Genomic DNA, 15207 nt, shown 5'->3' with positions numbered 1-15207 from the left:
TGAATGTCGCCGCGTGACGCAAAAAAGGAGGGATGCAACACGAGGACTTCCCAGGAGGTCACCCATCCTAGTACTACTCTCGCCCAAGCACGCTTAACTTCGGAGTTCTCTGGGATCCGGTGCTTTAGTGCTGGTATGATCGCATCCGACATGTTATGCACTCATTTTCCCTTATGCTTGCTCCTCCCGCTGTTTGTCCGCTATGGTTTGTAGCATGTCCATCCTCTTTTTCATCCGCACCACCGTTTCCCATCACCAATAGCCGAGCACGAGTGCCCGCAAAAAATATCGTCCTAACTTCACCATGAATGTCGCCGCGTGACGCAAAAAAGGAGGGATGCAACACGAGGACTTCCCAGGAGGTCACCCATCCTAGTACTACTCTCGCCCAAGCACGCTTAACTTCGGAGTTCCGATGGGATCCGGTGCTTTAGTGCTGGTATGATCGCATCCGACATGTTATGCACTCATTTTCCCTTATGCTTGCTCCTCCCGCTCTTTGTCTGCTCTATTTTGTACCATGTCCATCCTCTTTTTCATCCGCACCACCGTTTCCCATCAACAAAAGACGAGCACGAGTCACAGCAAAAAAAAACCACCAAACATCACCATGAAACTCGCCGCGAGACTCAAAAAAGGAGGGATGCAACACGAGGACTTCCTGTGAGGTCACCCATCCTAGTACTACTCTCGCCCAAGCACGCTTAACTTCGGAGTTCGATGGGATCCGGAGCTTTAGTGCTGGTATGATCGCATCCGACATGTTATGCACTCATTTTCCCTTATGCTTGCTCCTCCCGAAGATCTTCCGCTCTATTTTGTACCATGTCCATCCTCTTTTTCATCCGCACCACCGTTTCCCATCACCAATAGCCGAGCACGAGTGCCCGCAAAAAAATATCGTCCTAACTTCACCATGAATGTCGCCGCGTGACGCAAAAAAGGAGGGATGCAACACGAGGACTTCCCAGGAGGTCACCCATCCTAGTACTACTCTCGCCCAAGCACGCTTAACTTCGGAGTTCTGATGGGATCCGGTGCTTTAGTGCTGGTATGATCGCATCCGACATGTTATGCTCTCATTTTCCCTTTTGCTTGCTCCTCCCGCTCTTTGTCTCGCTTCTATTTTGTCCCATGTCCATCCTCTTTTTCATCCGCACCACCGTTTCCCATCACCAATAGCCGAGCACGAGTGCCCGCAAAAAATATCGTCCTAACTTCACCATGAATGTCGCTGCGTGACGCAAAAAAGGAGGGATGCAACACGAGGACTTCCCAGGAGGTCACCCATCCTAGTACTACTCTCGCCCAAGCACGCTTAACTTCGGAGTTCTGTGGGATCCGGTGCTTTAGTGCTGGTATGATCGCATCAGACATGTTATGCACTCATTTTCCCTTATGCTTGCTCCTCCCGCTCTTTGTCTCGCTTCTATTTTGTACCATGTCCATCCTCTTTTTCATCCGCACCACCGTTTCCCATCACCAATAGCCGAGCACGAGTGCCCGCAAAAAAATATCGTCCTAACTTCACCATGAATGTCGCCGCGTGACGCAAAAAAGGAGGGATGCAACACGAGGACTTCCCAGGAGGTCACCCATCCTAGTACTACTCTCGCCCAAGCACGCTTAACTTCGGAGTTCGATGGGATCCGGTGCTTTAGTGCTGGTATGATCGCATCCGACATGTTATGCACTCATTTTCCCTTATGCTTGCTCCTCCCGCTCTTTGTCCGCTTCTATTTTGTACCATGTCCATCCTCTTTTCATCCGCACCACCGTTTCCCATCACCAATAGCCGAGCACGAGTGCCCGCAAAAAATATCGTCCAAACTTCACCATGAATGTCGCCGCGTGACGCAAAAAAGGAGGGATGCAACACGAGGACTTCCTGTGAGGTCACCCATCCTAGTACTACTCTCGCCCAAGCACGCTTAACTTCGGAGTTCGATGGGATCCGGTGCTTTAGTGCTGGTATGATCGCATCCGACATGTTATGCACTCATTTTCCCTTATGCTTGCTCCTCCCGCTCTTTGTCCGCTCTATTTTGTACCATGTCCATCCTCTTTTTCATCCGCACCACCGTTTCCCCATCACCAATAGCCGAGCACGAGTGCCCGCAAAAAAATATCGTCCTAACTTCACCATGAATGTCGCCGCGTGACGCAAAAAAGGAGGGATGCAACACGAGGACTTCCTGTGAGGTCACCCATCCTAGTACTACTCTCGCCCAAGCACGCTTAACTTCGGAGTTCGATGGGATCCGGTGCTTTAGTGCCGGTATGATCGCATCCGACATGTTATGCACTCATTTTCCCTTATGCTTGCTCCTCCCGCTCTTTGTCCGCTTCTATTTTGTACCATGTCCATCCTCTTTTTCATCCGCACCACCGTTTCCCATCACCAATAGCCGAGCACGAGTGCCCGCAAAAAATATCGTCCTAACTTCACCATGAATGTCGCCGCGTGACGCAAAAAAGGAGGGATGCAACACGAGGACTTCCCAGGAGGTCACCCATCCTAGTACTACTCTCGCCCAAGCACGCTTAACTTCGGAGTTCAGATGGGATCCGGTGCTTTAGTGCGGGTATGATCGCTTCCTACATGTTATGCACTCATTTTCCCTTATGCTTGCTCCTCCCGCTCTTTGTCTGCTTCTATTTTGTACCATGTCCATCCTCTTTTTCATCCGCACCACCGTTTCCCATCACCAATAGCCGAGCACGAGTGCCCGCAAAAAATATCGTCCTAACTTCACCATGAATGTCGCCGCGTGACGCAAAAAAGGAGGGATGCAACACGAGGACTTCCCAGGAGGTCACCCATCCTAGTACTACTCTCGCCCAAGCACGCTTAACTTCGGAGTTCTCTGGGATCCGGTGCTTTAGTGCCGGTATGATCGCATCCGACATGTTATGCACTCATTTTCCCTTATGCTTGCTCCTCCCGCTCTTTGTCCGCTTCTATTTTGTACCATGTCCATCCTCTTTTTCATCCGCACCACCGTTTCCCATCACCAATAGCCGAGCACGAGTGCCCGCAAAAAAATATCGTCCTAACTTCACCATGAATGTCGCCGCGTGACGCAAAAAAGGAGGGATGCAACACGAGGACTTCCCAGGAGGTCACCCATCCTAGTACTACTCTCGCCCAAGCACGCTTAACTTCGGAGTTCTCTGGGATCCGGTGCTTTAGTGCTGGTATGATCGCATCCGACATGTTATGCACTCATTTTCCCTTATGCTTGCTCCTCCCGCTCTTTGTCTGGTCTATTTTGTACCATGTCCATCCTCTTTTTCATCCGCACCACCGTTTCCCATCACCAATAGCCGAGCACGAGTGCCCGCAAAAAATATCGTCCTAACTTCACCATGAATGTCGCCGCGTGACGCAAAAAAGGAGGGATGCAACACGAGGACTTCCCAGGAGGTCACCCATCCTAGTACTACTCTCGCCCAAGCACGCTTAACTTCGGAGTTCTGATGGGATCCGGTGCTTTAGTGCTGGTATGATCGCATCCGACAGGTTATGCACTCATTTTCCCTTATGCTTGCTCCTCCCGCTCTTTGTCCGCTTCTATTTTGTACCATGTCCATCCTCTTTTTCATCCGCACCACCGTTTCCCATCACCAATAGCCGAGCACGAGTGCCCGCAAAAAAATATCGTCCTAACTTCACCATGAATGTCGCCGCGTGACGCAAAAAAGGAGGGATGCAACACGAGGACTTCCCAGGAGGTCACCCATCCTAGTACTACTCTCGCCCAAGCACGCTTAACTTCGGAGTTCTGATGGGATCCGGTGCTTTAGTGCTGGTATGATCGCATCCAACATGTTATGCACTCATTTTCCCTTATGCTTGCTCCTCCCGCTCTTTGTCTGTTCTATTTTGTACCATGTCCATCCTCTTTTTCATCCGCACCACCGTTTCCCATCACCAATAGCCGAGCACGAGTGCCCGCAAAAAAATATCGTCCTAACTTCACCATGAATGTCGCCGCGTGACGCAAAAAAGGAGGGATGCAACACGAGGACTTCCCAGAGGTCACCCATCCTAGTACTACTCTCGCCCAAGCACGCTTAACTTCGGAGTTCGATGGGATCCGGTGCTTTAGTGCCGGTATGATCGCATCCGACATGTTATGCACTCAAATTCCCTTATGCTTGCTCCTCCCACTCTTTGTCAGCTCTATTTTGTATCATGTCCATCCTCTTTTTCATCCGCACCACCGTTTCCCATCACCAATAGCCGAGCACGAGTGCCCGCTTTTTAATATCGTCCGATCTTCACCTTGAATGTCGCCGCGTGACGCAAAAAAGGAGGGATGCAACACGAGGACTTCCCACGAGGTCACCCATCCTAGTACTACTCTCGCCCAAGCACGCTTAACTTGGGAGTTCGATGGGATCCGGTGCTTTAGTGCTGGTATGATCGCATCCGACATGTTATGCACTCATTTTCCCTTATGCTTGCTCCTCCCGCTCTTTGTCTGCTCTATTTTGTACCATGTCCATCCTCTTTTTCATCCGCACCACCGTTTCCCATCACCAATAGCCGAGCACGAGTGCCCGCAAAAAATATCGTCCTAACTTCACCATGAATGTCGCCGCGTGACGCAAAAAAGGAGGGATGCAACACGAGGACTTCCCAGGAGGTCACCCATCCTAGTACTACTCTCGCCCAAGCACGCTTAACTTCGGAGTTCGATGGGATCCGGTGCTTTAGTGCTGGTATGATCGCATCCGACATGTTATGCACTCATTTTCCCTTATGCTTGCTCCTCCCGCTCTTTGTCCGCTCTATTTTGTACCATGTCCATCCTCTTTTTCATCCGCACCACCGTTTCCCATCACCAATAGCCGAGCACGAGTGCCCGCAAAAAAATATCGTCCTAACTTCACCATGAATGTCGCCGCGTGACGCAAAAAAGGAGGGATGCAACACGAGGACTTCCCAGAGGTCACCCATCCTAGTACTACTCTCGCCCAAGCACGCTTAACTTCGGAGTTCGATGGGATCCGGTGCTTTAGTGCTGGTATGATCGCATCCGACATGTTATGCACTCATTTTCCCTTATGCTTGCTCCTCCCGCTCTTTGTCCGCTTCTATTTTGTACCATGTCCATCCTCTTTTTCATCCGCACCACCGTTTCCCATCACCAATAGCCGAGCACGAGTGCCCGCAAAAAAATATCGTCCTAACTTCACCATGAATGTCGCCGCGTGACGCAAAAAAGGAGGGATGCAACACGAGGACTTCCCAGGAGGTCACCCATCCTAGTACTACTCTCGCCCAAGCACGCTTAACTTCGGAGTTCGATGGGATCCGGTGCTTTAGTGCTGGTATGATCGCATCCGACATGTTATGCACTCATTTTCCCTTATGCTTGCTCCTCCCGCTCTTTGTCCGCTCTATTTTGTACCATGTCCATCCTCTTTTTCATCCGCACCACCGTTTCCCATCACCAATAGCCGAGCACGAGTGCCCGCAAAAAATATCGTCCTAACTTCACCATGAATGTCGCCGCGTGACGCAAAAAAGGAGGGATGCAACACGAGGACTTCCCAGGAGGTCACCCATCCTAGTACTACTCTCGCGCAAGCACGCTTAACTTCGGAGTTCTCTGGGATCCGGTGCTTTAGTGCTGGTATGATCGCATCCGACATGTTATGCACTCATTTTCCCTTATGCTTGCTCCTCCCGCTCTTTGTCTGCTCTATTTTGTACCATGTCCATCCTCTTTTTCATCCGCACCACCGTTTCCCATCACCAATAGCCGAGCACGAGTGCCCGCAAAAATATCGTCCTAACTTCACCATGAATGTCGCCGCGTGACGCAAAAAAGGAGGGATGCAACACGAGGACTTCCCAGGAGGTCACCCATCCTAGTACTACTCTCGCCCAAGCACGCTTAACTTCGGAGTTCGATGGGATCCGGTGCTTTAGTGCCGGTATGATCGCATCCGACATGTTATGCACTCATTTTCCCTTATGCTTGCTCCTCCCGCTCTTTGTCTGCTCTATTTTGTACCATGTCCATCCTCTTTTTCATCCGCACCACCGTTTCCCATCACCAAAAGCCGAGCACGAGAGACCGCAAAAAATAACGTCCTAACTACACCATGAATGTCGACGAGTGACGCAAAAAAGGAGGGATGCAACACGAGGACTTCCTGTGAGGTCACCCATCCTAGTACTACTCTCGCGCAAGCACGCTTAACTTCGGAGTTCGATGGGATCCGGTGCTTTAGTGCTGGTATGATCGCATCCAACATGTTATGCACTCATTTTCCCTTATGCTTGCTCCTCCCGCTCTTTGTCCGCTCTATTTTGTACCATGTCCATCCTCTTTTCATCCGCACCACCGTTTCCCATCACCAATAGCCGAGCACGAGTGCCCGCAAAAAATATCGTCCTAACTTCACCATGAATGTCGCCGCGTGACGCAAAAAGGAGGGATGCAACACGAGGACTTCCCAGAGGTCACCCATCCTAGTACTACTCTCGCCCAAGCACGCTTAACTTCGGAGTTCGATGGGATCCGGTGCTTTAGTGCTGGTATGATCGCATCCGACATGTTATGCACTCATTTTCCCTTATGCTTGCTCCTCCCGCTCTTTGTCTGCTCTATTTTGTACCATGTCCATCCTCTTTTTCATCCGCACCACCGTTTCCCATCACCAATAGCCGAGCACGAGTGCCCGCAAAAATATCGTCCTAACTTCACCATGAATGTCGCCGCGTGACGCAAAAAAGGAGGGATGCAACACGAGGACTTCCCAGAGGTCACCCATCCTAGTACTACTCTCGCCCAAGCACGCTTAACTTCGGAGTTCGATGGGATCCGGTGCTTTAGTGCTGGTATGATCGCATCCGACATGTTATGCACTCATTTTCCCTTATGCTTGCTCCTCCCGCTCTTTGTCCGCTCTATTTTGTACCATGTCCATCCTCTTTTTCATCCGCACCACCGTTTCCCATCACCAATAGCCGAGCACGAGTGCCCGCAAAAAAATATCGTCCTAACTTCACCATGAATGTCGCCGCGTGACGCAAAAAAGGAGGGATGCAACACGAGGACTTCCCAGGAGGTCACCCATCCTAGTACTACTCTCGCCCAAGCACGCTTAACTTCGGAGTTCGGAAGGGATCCGGTGCTTTAGTGCTGGTATGATCGCATCCGACATGTTATGCACTCATTTTCCCTTATGCTTGCTCCTCCTGCTCTTTTTCAGCTGTATTTTGTACCATGTCCATCCTCTTTTTCATCCGCACCACCGTTTCCCATCACCAATAGCCGAGCACGAGTGCCCGCAAAAAAATATCGTCCTAACTTCACCATGAATGTCGCCGCGTGACGCAAAAAGGAGGGATGCAACACGAGGACTTCCCAGAGGTCACCCATCCTAGTACTACTCTCGCCCAAGCACGCTTAACTTCGGAGTTCGATGGGATCCGGTGCTTTAGTGCTGGTATGATCGCATCCGACATGTTATGCACTCATTTTCCCTTATGCTTGCTCCTCACGCACTATTACAGCTCTATTTTGTACCATGTCCATCCTCTTTTTCATCCGCACCACCGTTTCCCATCACCAATAGCCGAGCACGAGTGCCCGCAAAAAAATATCGTCCTAACTTCACCATGAATGTCGCCGCGTGACGCAAAAAAGGAGGGATGCAACACGAGGACTTCTCAGGAGGTCACCCATCCTAGTACTACTCTCGCCCAAGCACGCTTAACTTCGGAGTTCTGATGGGATCCGGTGCTTTAGTGCTGGTATGATCGCATCCGACATGTTATGCACTCATTTTCCCTTATGCTTGCTCCTCCCGCTCTTTTGTCTGCTTTTATTTTGTACCATGTCCATCCTCTTTTTCATCCGCACCACCGTTTCCCATCACCAATAGCCGAGCACGAGTGCCCGCAAAAAAATATCGTCCTAACTTCACCATGAATGTCGCCGCGTGACGCAAAAAAGGAGGGATGCAACACGAGGACTTCCCAGGAGGTCACCCATCCTAGTACTACTCTCGCCCAAGCACGCTCAACTTCGGAGTTCTGATGGGATCCGGTGCTTTAGTGCTGGTATGATCGCATCCGACATGTTATGCACTCATTTTCCCTTATGCTTGCTCCTCCCGCTCTTTGTCTCGCTTCTATTTTGTACCATGTCCATCCTCTTTTTCATCCGCACCACCGTTTCCCATCACCAATAGCCGAGCACGAGTGCCCGCAAAAAAATATCGTCCTAACTTCACCATGAATGTCGCCGCGTGACGCAAAAAAGGAGGGATGCAACACGAGGACTTCCCAGGAGGTCACCCATCCTAGTACTACTCTCGCCCAAGCACGCTTAACTTCGGAGTTCGATGGGATCCGGTGCTTTAGTGCCGGTATGATCGCATCCGACATGTTATGCACTCATTTTCCCTTATGCTTGCTCCTCCCGCTCTTTGTCTGCTTCTATTTTGTACCATGTCCATCCTCTTTTCATCCGCACCACCGTTTCCCATCACCAATAGCCGAGCACGAGTGCCCGCAAAAATATCGTCCTAACTTCACCATGAATGTCGCCGCGTGACGCAAAAAAGGAGGGATGCAACACGAGGACTTCCCAGAGGTCACCCATCCTAGTACTACTCTCGCCCAAGCACGCTTAACTTCGGAGTTCGATGGGTTCCGTTGCTTTAGTGCTGGTATGATCGCATCCGACATGTTATGCACTCATTTTCCCTTATGCTTGCTCCTCCCGCTCTTTGTCCGCTTCTATTTTGTACCATGTCCATCCTCTTTTCATCCGCACCACCGTTTCCCATCACCAATAGCCGAGCACGAGTGCCCGCAAAAAATATCGTCCTAACTTCACCATGAATGTCGCCGCGTGACGCAAAAAAGGAGGGATGCAACACGAGGACTTCCCAGGAGGTCACCCATCCTAGTACTACTCTCGCCCAAGCACGCTTAACTTCGGAGTTCGATGGGATCCGGTGCTTTAGTGCTGGTATGATCGCATCCGACATGTTATGCACTCATTTTCCCTTATGCTTGCTCCTCCCGCTCTTTGTCCGCTCTATTTTGTACCATGTCCATCCTCTTTTTCATCCGCACCACCGTTTCCCATCACCAATAGCCGAGCACGAGTGCCCGCAAAAAAATATCGTCCTAACTTCACCATGAATGTCGCCGCGTGACGCAAAAAAGGAGGGATGCAACACGAGGACTTCCCAGGAGGTCACCCATCCTAGTACTACTCTCTCCCAAGCACGCTTAACTTCGGAGTTCCGATGGGATCCGGTGCTTTAGTGCTGGTATGATCGCATCCGACATGTTATGCACTCATTTTCCCTTATGCTTGCTCCTCCCGCTCTTTGTCCGCTTCTATTTTGTACCATGTCCATCCTCTTTTTCATCCGCACCACCGTTTCCCATCACCAATAGCCGAGCACGAATGCACGCAAATTATCGTCCTAACTTCACCATGAATGTCGCCGCGTGACGCAAAAAAGGAGGGATGCAACACGAGGACTTCCCAGGAGGTCACCCATCCTAGTACTACTCTCGCCCAAGCACGCTTAACTTCGGAGTTCGATGGGATCCGGTGCTTTAGTGCCGGTATGATCGCATCCGACATGTTATGCACTCATTTTCCCTTATGCTTGCTCCTCCCGCTCTTTGTCCGCTTCTATTTTGTACCATGTCCATCCTCTTTTTCATCCGCACCACCGTTTCCCATCACCAATAGCCGAGCACGAGTGCCCGCAAAAAAATATCGTCCTAACTTCACCATGAATGTCGCCGCGTGACGCAAAAAAGGAGGGATGCAACACGAGGACTTCCTGTGAGGTCACCCATCCTAGTACTACTCTCGCCCAAGCACGCTTAACTTCGGAGTTCGATGGGATCCGGTGCTTTAGTGCTGGTATGATCGCATCCGACATGTTATGCACTCATTTTCCCTTATGCTTGCTCCTCCCGCTCTTTGTCTGCTCTATTTTGTACCATGTCCATCCTCTTTTTCATCCGCACCACCGTTTCCCATCACCAATAGCCGAGCACGAGTGCCCGCAAAAAAATATCGTCCTAACTTCACCATGAATGTCGCCGCGTGACGCAAAAAAGGAGGGATGCAACACGAGGACTTCCCAGGAGGTCACCCATCCTAGTACTACTCTCGCCCAAGCACGCTTAACTTCGGAGTACGGTAGGGATCCGGAGCATTAGTGCAGGGCTGATCGCATCCTACATGTTATGCACTGACTTTCGCTTCTGCTTGCTCCTCCCGCTCTTTGTCTGCTTTTTTTTTGTACCATGTCCATCCTCTTTTTCATCCGCACCACCGTTTCCCATCACCAATAGCCGAGCACGAGTGCCCGCAAAAAATATCGTCCTAACTTCACCATGAATGTCGCCGCGTGACGCAAAAAAGGAGGGATGCAACACGAGGACTTCCCAGGAGGTCACCCATCCTAGTACTACTCTCGCCCAAGCACGCTTAACTTCGGAGTTCGGATGGGATCCGGTGCTTTAGTGCTGGTATGATCGCATCCGACATGTTATGCACTCATTTTCCCTTATGCTTGCTCCTCCTGCTCTTTATCTGCTCTATTTTGTACCATGTCCATCCTCTTTTTCATCCGCACCACCGTTTCCCATCACCAATAGCCGAGCACGAGTGCCCGCAAAAAAATATCGTCCTAACTTCACCATGAATGTCGCCGCGTGACGCAAAAAAGGAGGGATGCAACACGAGGACTTCCCAGGAGGTCACCCATCCTAGTACTACTCTCGCCCAAGCACGCTTAACTTCGGAGTTCGATGGGATCCGGTGCTTTAGTGCCGGTATGATCGCATCCGACATGTTATGCACTCATTTTCCCTTATGCTTGCTCCTCCCGCTCTTTGTCCGCTTCTATTTTGTACCATGTCCATCCTCTTTTTCATCCGCACCACCGTTTCCCATCACCAATAGCCGAGCACGAGTGCCCGCAAAAAAATATCGTCCTAACTTCACCATGAATGTCGCCGCGTGACGCAAAAAAGGAGGGATGCAACACGAGGACTTCCTGTGAGGTCACCCATCCTAGTACTACTCTCGCCCAAGCACGCTTAACTTCGGAGTTCGATGGGATCCGGTGCTTTAGTGCTGGTATGATCGCATCCGACATGTTATGCACTCATTTTCCCTTATGCTTGCTCCTCCCGCTCTTTGTCTCGCTCTATTTTGTACCATGTCCATCCTCTTTTTCATCCGCACCACCGTTTCCCATCACCAATAGCCGAGCACGAGTGCCCGCAAAAAAATATCGTCCTAACTTCACCATGAATGTCGCCGCGTGACGCAAAAAAGGAGGGATGCAACACGAGGACTTCCTGTGAGGTCACCCATCCTAGTACTACTCTCGCCCAACCACGCAAAACAACGGAGATCAGATGGGATCCGGTGCTTTAGTGCTGGTATGATCGCATCCGACATGTTATGCACTCATTTTCCCTTATGCTTGCTCCTCCCGCTCTTTGTCTGCTCTATTTTGTACCATGTCCATCCTCTTTTTCATCCGCACCACCGTTTCCCATCACCAATAGCCGAGCACGAGTGCCCGCAAAAAATATCGTCCTAACTTCACCATGAATGTCGCCGCGTGACGCAAAAAAGGTCGGAAGCGCCTCGAGGACTTCCAGTGAGGACACCCATCTTAGTACTACTCTCGCCCCAGCTCGTTTAACTTCGGAGTTCTGATGGGATCCGGTGCTTTAGTGCTGGTATGATCGCATCCGACATGTTATGCACTCATTTTCCCTTATGCTTGCTCCTCCCGATCGGTGTCTCCTCGATTTTGTACCATGTCCATCCTCTTTTTCATCCGCACCACCGTTTCCCATCACCAATAGCCGAGCACGAGTGCCCGCAAAAAAATATCGTCCTAACTTCACCATGAATGTCGCCGCGTGACGCAAAAAAGGAGGGATGCAACACGAGGACTTCCCAGGAGGTCACCCATCCTAGTACTACTCTCGCCCAAGCACGCTTAACTTCGGAGTTCTGATGGGATCCGGTGCTTTAGTGCTGGTATGATCGCATCCGACATGTTATGCACTCATTTTCCCTTATGCTTGCTCCTCCCGCTCTTTGTCTGCTCTATTTTGTACCATGTCCATCCTCTTTTTCATCCGCACCACCGTTTCCCATCACCAATAGCCGAGCACGAGTGCCCGCAAAAAAATATCGTCCTAACTTCACCATGAATGTCGCCGCGTGACGCAAAAAGGAGGGATGCAACACGAGGACTTCCTGTGAGGTCACCCATCCTAGTACTACTCTCGCCCAAGCACGCTTAACTTCGGAGTTCGATGGGATCCGGTGCTTTAGTGCTGGTATGATCGCATCCGACATGTTATGCACTCATTTTCCCTTATGCTTGCTCCTCCCGCTCTTTGTCTCGCTCTATTTTGTACCATGTCCATCCTCTTTTTCATCCGCACCACCGTTTCCCATCACCAATAGCCGAGCACGAGTGCCCGCAAAAAAATATCGTCCTAACTTCACCATGAATGTCGCCGCGTGACGCAAAAAAGGAGGGATGCAACACGAGGACTTCCCAGAAGGTCACCCATCCTAGTACTACTCTCGCCCAAGCACGCTTAACGTTGGAGTTCGATGGGATCCGGTGCTTTAGTGCCGGTATGATCGCATCCGACATGTTATGCACTCATTTTCCCTTATGCTTGCTCCTCCCGCTCTTTGTCCGCTTCTATTTTGTACCATGTCCATCCTCTTTTTCATCCGCACCACCGTTTCCCATCACCAATAGCCGAGCACGAGTGCCCGCAAAAAAATATCGTCCTAACTTCACCATGAATGTCGCCGCGTGACGCAAAAAAGGAGGGATGCAACACGAGGACTTCCAGTGAGGTCAACCAGCCTCGTACTAGGCTCGCACAAGCACGCTTCACTTCGGAGTTCGATGGGATCCGGTGCTTTAGTGCTGGTATGATCGCATCCGACATGTTATGCACTCATTTTCCTTATGCTTGCTCCTCCCGCTCTTTGTCCGCTTCTATTTTGTACCATGTCCATCCTCTTTTTCATCCGCACCACCGTTTCCCATCACCAATAGCCGAGCACGAGTGCCCGCAAAAAAATATCGTCAAAACTTCACAATGAAAGTCGCCTCGTGACGCAGAAAGGAGCGAAGCAACACGAGCACTTCCCAGGAGGACACCCATCCTAGTACTACTCTCGCCCAAGCACGCTTAACTTCGGAGTTCGATGGGATCCGGTGCTTTAGTGCCGGTATGATCGCATCCGACATGTTATGCACTCATTTTCCCTTATGCTTGCTCCTCCCGCTCTTTGTCTGCTCTCTATTTTGTACCATGTCCATCCTCTTTTTCATCCGCACCACCGTTTCCCATCACCAATAGCCGAGCACGAGTGCCCGCAAAAAAATATCGTCCTAACTTCACCATGAATGTCGCCGCGTGACGCAAAAAAGGAGGGATGCAACACGAGGACTTCCTGTGAGGTCACCCATCCTAGTACTACTCTCGCCCAAGCACGCTTAACTTCGGAGTTCGATGGGATCCGGTGCTTTAGTGCTGGTATGATCGCATCCGACATGTTATGCACTCATTTTCCCTTATGCTTGCTCCTCCCGCTCTTAGTATCAGCTATGTTTTACCATGTCCATCCTCTTTTTCATCCGCACCACCGTTTCCCATCACCAATAGCCGAGCACGAGTGCCCGCAAAAAATATCGTCCTAACTTCACCATGAATGTCGCCGCGTGACGCAAAAAAGGAGGGATGCAACACGAGGACTTCCCAGGAGGTCACCCATCCTAGTACTACTCTCGCCCAAGCACGCTTAACTTCGGAGTTCTGATGGGATCCGGTGCTTTAGTGCTGGTATGATCGCATCCGACATGTTATGCACTCATTTTCCCTTATGCTTGCTCCTCCCGCTCTTTGTCTGCTCTATTTTGTACCATGTCCATCCTCTTTTTCATCCGCACCACCGTTTCCCATCACCAATAGCCGAGCACGAGTGCCCGCAAAAAATATCGTCCTAACTTCACCATGAATGTCGCCGCGTGACGCAAAAAAGGAGGGATGCAACACGAGGACTTCCCAGGAGGTCACCCATCCTAGTACTACTCTCGCCCAAGCACGCTTAACTTCGGAGTTCTGATGGGATCCGGTGCTTTAGTGCTGGTATGATCGCATCCGACATGTTATGCACTCATTTTCCCTTATGCTTGCTCCTCCCGCTCTTTGTCTGCTCTATTTTGTACCATGTCCATCCTCTTTTTCATCCGCACCACCGTTTCCCATCACCAATAGCCGAGCACGAGTGCCCGCAAAAAAAATATCGTCCTAACTTCACCATGAATGTCGCCGCGTGACGCAAAAAAGGAGGGATGCAACACGAGGACTTCCCAGGAGGTCACCCATCCTAGTACTACTCTCGCCCAAGCACGCTTAACTTCGGAGTTCTGATGGGATCCGGTGCTTTAGTGCCGGTATGATCGCATCCGACATGTTATGCACTCATTTTCCCTTATGCTTGCTACTCCCGCTATTTGTAGGCTTTTTTTTTGTACCATGTCCATCCTCTTTTTCATCCGCACCACCGTTTCCCATCACCAATAGCCGAGCACGAGTGCCCGCAAAAAAATATCGTCCTAACTTCACCATGAATGTCGCCGCGTGACGCAAAAAGGAGGGATGCAACACGAGGACTTCCCAGGAGGTCACCCATCCTAGTACTACTCTCGCCCAAGCACGCTTAACTTCGGAGTTCTGATGGGATCCGGTGCTTTAGTGCTGGTATGATCGCATCCGACATGTTATGCACTCATTTTCCCTTATGCTTGCTCCTCCCGCTCTTTGTCCGCTTCTATTTTGTACCATGTCCATCCTCTTTTTCATCCGCACCACCGTTTCCCATCACCAATAGCCGAGCACGAGTGCCCGCAAAAAAATATCGTCCTAACTTCACCATGAATGTCGCCGCGTGACGCAAAAAAGGAGGGATGCAACACGAGGACTTCCCAGGAGGTCACCCATCCTAGTACTACTCTCGCCCAAGCACGCTTAACTTCGGAGTTCTGATGGGATCCGGTGCTTTAGTGCTGGTATGATCGCATCCGACATGTTATGCACTCATTTTCCCTTATGCTTGCTCCTCCCGCTCTTTGTCTGCTCTA

The 15207-nt window shown here is 50.7% G+C and overlaps 49 non-coding genes and 1 pseudogene across 49 annotated transcripts; all 50 read right to left on the bottom strand.

The window, feature by feature from the left end:
- Positions 1-29: 29 nt before the first annotated feature.
- On the bottom strand, positions 30-147 carry LOC139836466 (5S ribosomal RNA). The gene has a single exon (XR_011753170.1). It is a non-coding gene; the product is annotated as a 5S ribosomal RNA (ribosomal RNA).
- A 187-nt stretch (positions 148-334) lies between these two features.
- Positions 335-453, bottom strand: LOC139837345 (5S ribosomal RNA). The gene has a single exon (XR_011753837.1). It is a non-coding gene; the product is annotated as a 5S ribosomal RNA (ribosomal RNA).
- Positions 454-640: 187 nt separating this feature from the next.
- Positions 641-758, bottom strand: LOC139836597 (5S ribosomal RNA). The gene has a single exon (XR_011753301.1). It is a non-coding gene; the product is annotated as a 5S ribosomal RNA (ribosomal RNA).
- Positions 759-946: 188 nt separating this feature from the next.
- LOC139836890 (5S ribosomal RNA) lies at positions 947-1065 on the bottom strand. Its single transcript, XR_011753611.1, has one exon. It is a non-coding gene; the product is annotated as a 5S ribosomal RNA (ribosomal RNA).
- Positions 1066-1254: 189 nt separating this feature from the next.
- Positions 1255-1372, bottom strand: LOC139836538 (5S ribosomal RNA). Its single transcript, XR_011753243.1, has one exon. It is a non-coding gene; the product is annotated as a 5S ribosomal RNA (ribosomal RNA).
- A 190-nt stretch (positions 1373-1562) lies between these two features.
- LOC139836307 (5S ribosomal RNA) lies at positions 1563-1680 on the bottom strand. The gene has a single exon (XR_011753005.1). It is a non-coding gene; the product is annotated as a 5S ribosomal RNA (ribosomal RNA).
- Positions 1681-1867: 187 nt separating this feature from the next.
- Positions 1868-1985, bottom strand: LOC139836479 (5S ribosomal RNA). The gene has a single exon (XR_011753183.1). It is a non-coding gene; the product is annotated as a 5S ribosomal RNA (ribosomal RNA).
- A 189-nt stretch (positions 1986-2174) lies between these two features.
- On the bottom strand, positions 2175-2292 carry LOC139836503 (5S ribosomal RNA). The gene has a single exon (XR_011753207.1). It is a non-coding gene; the product is annotated as a 5S ribosomal RNA (ribosomal RNA).
- Positions 2293-2480: 188 nt separating this feature from the next.
- On the bottom strand, positions 2481-2599 carry LOC139836224 (5S ribosomal RNA). The gene has a single exon (XR_011752922.1). It is a non-coding gene; the product is annotated as a 5S ribosomal RNA (ribosomal RNA).
- A 188-nt stretch (positions 2600-2787) lies between these two features.
- On the bottom strand, positions 2788-2905 carry LOC139836472 (5S ribosomal RNA). The gene has a single exon (XR_011753176.1). It is a non-coding gene; the product is annotated as a 5S ribosomal RNA (ribosomal RNA).
- Positions 2906-3094: 189 nt separating this feature from the next.
- Positions 3095-3212, bottom strand: LOC139836465 (5S ribosomal RNA). The gene has a single exon (XR_011753169.1). It is a non-coding gene; the product is annotated as a 5S ribosomal RNA (ribosomal RNA).
- A 187-nt stretch (positions 3213-3399) lies between these two features.
- LOC139836882 (5S ribosomal RNA) lies at positions 3400-3518 on the bottom strand. Its single transcript, XR_011753603.1, has one exon. It is a non-coding gene; the product is annotated as a 5S ribosomal RNA (ribosomal RNA).
- Positions 3519-3707: 189 nt separating this feature from the next.
- On the bottom strand, positions 3708-3826 carry LOC139836876 (5S ribosomal RNA). The gene has a single exon (XR_011753597.1). It is a non-coding gene; the product is annotated as a 5S ribosomal RNA (ribosomal RNA).
- A 188-nt stretch (positions 3827-4014) lies between these two features.
- Positions 4015-4131, bottom strand: LOC139836606 (5S ribosomal RNA). The gene has a single exon (XR_011753311.1). It is a non-coding gene; the product is annotated as a 5S ribosomal RNA (ribosomal RNA).
- Positions 4132-4319: 188 nt separating this feature from the next.
- On the bottom strand, positions 4320-4437 carry LOC139836549 (5S ribosomal RNA). The gene has a single exon (XR_011753254.1). It is a non-coding gene; the product is annotated as a 5S ribosomal RNA (ribosomal RNA).
- A 187-nt stretch (positions 4438-4624) lies between these two features.
- Positions 4625-4742, bottom strand: LOC139836306 (5S ribosomal RNA). The gene has a single exon (XR_011753004.1). It is a non-coding gene; the product is annotated as a 5S ribosomal RNA (ribosomal RNA).
- A 188-nt stretch (positions 4743-4930) lies between these two features.
- LOC139836565 (5S ribosomal RNA) lies at positions 4931-5047 on the bottom strand. The gene has a single exon (XR_011753269.1). It is a non-coding gene; the product is annotated as a 5S ribosomal RNA (ribosomal RNA).
- Positions 5048-5236: 189 nt separating this feature from the next.
- LOC139836305 (5S ribosomal RNA) lies at positions 5237-5354 on the bottom strand. Its single transcript, XR_011753003.1, has one exon. It is a non-coding gene; the product is annotated as a 5S ribosomal RNA (ribosomal RNA).
- A 187-nt stretch (positions 5355-5541) lies between these two features.
- LOC139836724 (5S ribosomal RNA) lies at positions 5542-5659 on the bottom strand. The gene has a single exon (XR_011753436.1). It is a non-coding gene; the product is annotated as a 5S ribosomal RNA (ribosomal RNA).
- A 186-nt stretch (positions 5660-5845) lies between these two features.
- Positions 5846-5963, bottom strand: LOC139836352 (5S ribosomal RNA). The gene has a single exon (XR_011753050.1). It is a non-coding gene; the product is annotated as a 5S ribosomal RNA (ribosomal RNA).
- Positions 5964-6150: 187 nt separating this feature from the next.
- LOC139836735 (5S ribosomal RNA) lies at positions 6151-6268 on the bottom strand. Its single transcript, XR_011753447.1, has one exon. It is a non-coding gene; the product is annotated as a 5S ribosomal RNA (ribosomal RNA).
- A 185-nt stretch (positions 6269-6453) lies between these two features.
- LOC139836564 (5S ribosomal RNA) lies at positions 6454-6570 on the bottom strand. Its single transcript, XR_011753268.1, has one exon. It is a non-coding gene; the product is annotated as a 5S ribosomal RNA (ribosomal RNA).
- A 186-nt stretch (positions 6571-6756) lies between these two features.
- LOC139836563 (5S ribosomal RNA) lies at positions 6757-6873 on the bottom strand. Its single transcript, XR_011753267.1, has one exon. It is a non-coding gene; the product is annotated as a 5S ribosomal RNA (ribosomal RNA).
- Positions 6874-7061: 188 nt separating this feature from the next.
- Positions 7062-7180, bottom strand: LOC139837362 (5S ribosomal RNA). Its single transcript, XR_011753854.1, has one exon. It is a non-coding gene; the product is annotated as a 5S ribosomal RNA (ribosomal RNA).
- A 187-nt stretch (positions 7181-7367) lies between these two features.
- On the bottom strand, positions 7368-7484 carry LOC139836562 (5S ribosomal RNA). The gene has a single exon (XR_011753266.1). It is a non-coding gene; the product is annotated as a 5S ribosomal RNA (ribosomal RNA).
- A 188-nt stretch (positions 7485-7672) lies between these two features.
- Positions 7673-7791, bottom strand: LOC139837309 (5S ribosomal RNA). The gene has a single exon (XR_011753800.1). It is a non-coding gene; the product is annotated as a 5S ribosomal RNA (ribosomal RNA).
- Positions 7792-7981: 190 nt separating this feature from the next.
- LOC139836244 (5S ribosomal RNA) lies at positions 7982-8100 on the bottom strand. Its single transcript, XR_011752942.1, has one exon. It is a non-coding gene; the product is annotated as a 5S ribosomal RNA (ribosomal RNA).
- Positions 8101-8290: 190 nt separating this feature from the next.
- LOC139836351 (5S ribosomal RNA) lies at positions 8291-8408 on the bottom strand. The gene has a single exon (XR_011753049.1). It is a non-coding gene; the product is annotated as a 5S ribosomal RNA (ribosomal RNA).
- Positions 8409-8594: 186 nt separating this feature from the next.
- LOC139836783 (5S ribosomal RNA) lies at positions 8595-8711 on the bottom strand. The gene has a single exon (XR_011753498.1). It is a non-coding gene; the product is annotated as a 5S ribosomal RNA (ribosomal RNA).
- Positions 8712-8898: 187 nt separating this feature from the next.
- On the bottom strand, positions 8899-9016 carry LOC139836304 (5S ribosomal RNA). Its single transcript, XR_011753002.1, has one exon. It is a non-coding gene; the product is annotated as a 5S ribosomal RNA (ribosomal RNA).
- A 188-nt stretch (positions 9017-9204) lies between these two features.
- Positions 9205-9323, bottom strand: LOC139836408 (5S ribosomal RNA). The gene has a single exon (XR_011753110.1). It is a non-coding gene; the product is annotated as a 5S ribosomal RNA (ribosomal RNA).
- Positions 9324-9509: 186 nt separating this feature from the next.
- On the bottom strand, positions 9510-9627 carry LOC139836350 (5S ribosomal RNA). Its single transcript, XR_011753048.1, has one exon. It is a non-coding gene; the product is annotated as a 5S ribosomal RNA (ribosomal RNA).
- Positions 9628-9816: 189 nt separating this feature from the next.
- LOC139836478 (5S ribosomal RNA) lies at positions 9817-9934 on the bottom strand. Its single transcript, XR_011753182.1, has one exon. It is a non-coding gene; the product is annotated as a 5S ribosomal RNA (ribosomal RNA).
- A 188-nt stretch (positions 9935-10122) lies between these two features.
- Positions 10123-10241, bottom strand: LOC139836787 (5S ribosomal RNA). The gene has a single exon (XR_011753502.1). It is a non-coding gene; the product is annotated as a 5S ribosomal RNA (ribosomal RNA).
- Positions 10242-10429: 188 nt separating this feature from the next.
- On the bottom strand, positions 10430-10548 carry LOC139837361 (5S ribosomal RNA). The gene has a single exon (XR_011753853.1). It is a non-coding gene; the product is annotated as a 5S ribosomal RNA (ribosomal RNA).
- A 188-nt stretch (positions 10549-10736) lies between these two features.
- Positions 10737-10854, bottom strand: LOC139836349 (5S ribosomal RNA). Its single transcript, XR_011753047.1, has one exon. It is a non-coding gene; the product is annotated as a 5S ribosomal RNA (ribosomal RNA).
- Positions 10855-11043: 189 nt separating this feature from the next.
- LOC139836477 (5S ribosomal RNA) lies at positions 11044-11161 on the bottom strand. The gene has a single exon (XR_011753181.1). It is a non-coding gene; the product is annotated as a 5S ribosomal RNA (ribosomal RNA).
- Positions 11162-11350: 189 nt separating this feature from the next.
- Positions 11351-11469, bottom strand: LOC139836912 (5S ribosomal RNA). Its single transcript, XR_011753634.1, has one exon. It is a non-coding gene; the product is annotated as a 5S ribosomal RNA (ribosomal RNA).
- Positions 11470-11656: 187 nt separating this feature from the next.
- Positions 11657-11775, bottom strand: LOC139836883 (5S ribosomal RNA). Its single transcript, XR_011753604.1, has one exon. It is a non-coding gene; the product is annotated as a 5S ribosomal RNA (ribosomal RNA).
- Positions 11776-11963: 188 nt separating this feature from the next.
- Positions 11964-12082, bottom strand: LOC139836869 (5S ribosomal RNA). The gene has a single exon (XR_011753589.1). It is a non-coding gene; the product is annotated as a 5S ribosomal RNA (ribosomal RNA).
- A 187-nt stretch (positions 12083-12269) lies between these two features.
- Positions 12270-12387, bottom strand: LOC139836476 (5S ribosomal RNA). The gene has a single exon (XR_011753180.1). It is a non-coding gene; the product is annotated as a 5S ribosomal RNA (ribosomal RNA).
- Positions 12388-12576: 189 nt separating this feature from the next.
- LOC139836653 (5S ribosomal RNA) lies at positions 12577-12694 on the bottom strand. Its single transcript, XR_011753358.1, has one exon. It is a non-coding gene; the product is annotated as a 5S ribosomal RNA (ribosomal RNA).
- A 189-nt stretch (positions 12695-12883) lies between these two features.
- On the bottom strand, positions 12884-13001 carry LOC139836979 (5S ribosomal RNA; annotated as a pseudogene).
- Positions 13002-13188: 187 nt separating this feature from the next.
- LOC139836742 (5S ribosomal RNA) lies at positions 13189-13306 on the bottom strand. Its single transcript, XR_011753454.1, has one exon. It is a non-coding gene; the product is annotated as a 5S ribosomal RNA (ribosomal RNA).
- A 190-nt stretch (positions 13307-13496) lies between these two features.
- Positions 13497-13614, bottom strand: LOC139836475 (5S ribosomal RNA). The gene has a single exon (XR_011753179.1). It is a non-coding gene; the product is annotated as a 5S ribosomal RNA (ribosomal RNA).
- Positions 13615-13801: 187 nt separating this feature from the next.
- LOC139836865 (5S ribosomal RNA) lies at positions 13802-13920 on the bottom strand. Its single transcript, XR_011753585.1, has one exon. It is a non-coding gene; the product is annotated as a 5S ribosomal RNA (ribosomal RNA).
- A 187-nt stretch (positions 13921-14107) lies between these two features.
- LOC139836859 (5S ribosomal RNA) lies at positions 14108-14226 on the bottom strand. Its single transcript, XR_011753576.1, has one exon. It is a non-coding gene; the product is annotated as a 5S ribosomal RNA (ribosomal RNA).
- A 189-nt stretch (positions 14227-14415) lies between these two features.
- On the bottom strand, positions 14416-14534 carry LOC139837248 (5S ribosomal RNA). The gene has a single exon (XR_011753739.1). It is a non-coding gene; the product is annotated as a 5S ribosomal RNA (ribosomal RNA).
- A 188-nt stretch (positions 14535-14722) lies between these two features.
- Positions 14723-14841, bottom strand: LOC139836853 (5S ribosomal RNA). Its single transcript, XR_011753570.1, has one exon. It is a non-coding gene; the product is annotated as a 5S ribosomal RNA (ribosomal RNA).
- A 189-nt stretch (positions 14842-15030) lies between these two features.
- Positions 15031-15149, bottom strand: LOC139836847 (5S ribosomal RNA). The gene has a single exon (XR_011753563.1). It is a non-coding gene; the product is annotated as a 5S ribosomal RNA (ribosomal RNA).
- Between the last annotated feature and the right edge of the window lie 58 nt (positions 15150-15207).

Source organism: Lolium perenne, chromosome 2, assembly GCF_019359855.2.
Source record: "Lolium perenne isolate Kyuss_39 chromosome 2, Kyuss_2.0, whole genome shotgun sequence".
Taxonomy (NCBI): Eukaryota; Viridiplantae; Streptophyta; class Magnoliopsida; order Poales; family Poaceae; genus Lolium; species Lolium perenne.
Note: the sequence above shows the minus strand (reverse complement) of the source record. Positions and strands in the feature narration are given on the sequence as shown.